We start from the raw sequence: 2,245 nt of genomic DNA, 5'->3' as shown, positions 1-2,245 counted from the left end.
AGCGTGCAAGCGGCCTTAAACAGCAGGCAAGCACCTTCTCAATTCAGCTCTCGGGTCTATGGGGTTGGTGTGCAGCCTCTTGATCACAAGCGCAGGTCCAGCGTGAAAGGGCGTGGCAGTGGAGTCACTCTGCTATTCAGACCTAGTTGGCCAATCTTCATTGCAATGGATGGCCATCTGCAGCTTTATTTGTAGCTCCATTACTTTTTGTTTTGGGCAAAAAGGTGACATTGTGATTTTTCCCCTGGCAGATGAAGAGAAGCGACTTTATGCACTACAGGTCCCTGGACAGCCAAGCAGGTGCTAGCTAAAGACTGAGCTGTCCTTTAAGATCGTTTGCTCAGAAGGGGAATTAGCTCAGATGGTAGAGCGCTCGCTTAGCATGCGAGAGGTAGCGGGATCGATGCCCGCATTCTCCAGCAAGAAACATTTCTTCCATTTGACTATTTTATTCAAAACTCTTAAATCCTCGCAAATGAGGCATGCGCTGCTGGCTTCAGGGTGTTTACTATCATCCCAAAAGTCTTCCGTCCATTTTCTACTATGCCAAAACGTTACACATTTCTGCACCAAGGCTGGCAGCTGGCGTGAAACTATGCAACAGAGAGAAATAAAATGAGAAGCAAGCACCTTCTCTATTCAGCTCTCGGGTCTATGGGGCCGGCATTTAAAGTCTCCTACCAGCAGGGCACGTTCGGGACTACACAGCGCCCCCCAGCAAAATAATAGCCTGCACCCACCCTCTACTCCCGCATATAACTTTGGCAGAAGTTTGAACAAAATTCCAGGATCCACCCCTGATGGGGCTCAAACCCACAATCCCTGGTTTAGTAGGCCACGGCCTTATCCATAAGGCCACTGGGGCCGCTCAGCCAACAGCTCGAGAGTTCTTTCTTTTCCTCTTCTCTCACTGGTGTCACCTGTACTGGCCCACTGATAACTACAGGAGCATTGGATCACGTCCAAAGCTGCACTGTCCCATAACACGCGTGCAACCTGCACCTGCTTGCACTCGGCTGGACACTTCCGCATTATGGGACACACGTTGGAAAGTGGACTCCGTTTCCAGACTTCAATCTTCCCTGTTTAGTATTCTGACGCTCTATTGGAAAATATGTCCATCTGGTAAAAATGACAAATGCACTCCAACGCTGGGCCTTTGGCTCCAAGCAGCGTGCAAGCGGCCTTAAACAGCAGGCAAGCACCTTCTCAATTCAGCTCTCGGGTCTATGGGGTTGGTGTGCAGCCTCTTGATCACAAGCGCAGGTCCAGCGTGAAAGGGCGTGGCAGTGGAGTCACTCTGCTATTAAGACCTAGTTGGCCAATCCTCATTGCAATGGATGGCCATCTGCAGCTTTATTTGTAGCTCCATTGCTTTTTGTTTTGGGCAAAAAGGTGAGATTGTGATTTTTCCCCTGGCAGATGAAGAGAAGCGACTTTACGCACTACAGGTCCCTGGACAGCCAAGCAAGAGCGAGATAAAGACTAAGCTGTCCTTTAAGATCATTTGCTCAGAAGGGGAATTAGCTCAGATGGTAGAGCACTCGCTTAGCATGCGAGAGGTAGCGGGCATCCCGCGTTCTCCAGCAAGAAACTTTTCTTTCATTTGACTTTTTTTATTCAAAACTCTTAAATCCTCGCAAATGAGGCATGCGCTGCTGGCTTCAGGGTGTTTACTATCATCCCAAAAGTCTTCCGTCCATTTTCTACTATGCCAAAACGTTACACATTTCTGCACCAAGGCTGGCAGCTGGCGTGAAACTATGCAACAGAGAGAAATAAAATGAGAAGCAAGTACCTTCTCTATTCAGCTCTCGGGTCTATGGGGCCGGCATTTAAAGTCTCCTACCAGCAGGGCACGTTCGGGACTACACAGCGCCCCCCAGCAAAATAATAGCCTGCACCCACCCTCTACTCCCGCATATAACTTTGGCAGAAGTTTGAACAAAATTCCAGGATCCACCCCTGATGGGACTCGAACCCACGATCCTTGGTTTAAGTAGGCCACTGCCTTATCCATAAGGCCACTGGGGCCGCTCAGCCAACAGCTCGAGAGTTCTTTCTTTTCCTCTTCTCTCACTGGTGTCACCTGTACTGGCCCACTGATAACTACGGGAGCAATGGATCACGTCCAAAGCTGCACTGTCCCATAACACGCGTGCAACCTGCACCTGCTTGCACTCGGCTGGACACTTCCGCTTTATGGGACACACGTTGGAAAGTGGACTCAATTTCCAGACCTCAA

At 49.6% G+C, this 2,245-nt stretch overlaps 1 non-coding gene across 1 annotated transcript; it reads left to right on the top strand.

Annotated features, from left to right (window-relative positions):
- Positions 1-346: 346 nt before the first annotated feature.
- Positions 347-419, top strand: TRNAA-AGC (transfer RNA alanine (anticodon AGC)). The gene has a single exon. It is a non-coding gene; the product is annotated as a tRNA-Ala (tRNA).
- The last annotated feature ends 1,826 nt before the right edge of the window (positions 420-2,245 follow it).

This window comes from Ambystoma mexicanum, chromosome 5q, assembly GCF_040938575.1.
Source record: "Ambystoma mexicanum isolate Mex_15411 chromosome 5q, UKY_AmexF1_1, whole genome shotgun sequence".
NCBI classification, from domain to species: domain Eukaryota; kingdom Metazoa; phylum Chordata; class Amphibia; order Caudata; family Ambystomatidae; genus Ambystoma; species Ambystoma mexicanum.
The sequence above is the reverse complement of the archived record's forward strand: the minus strand, read 5'-3'. Positions and strand labels throughout refer to the sequence as shown.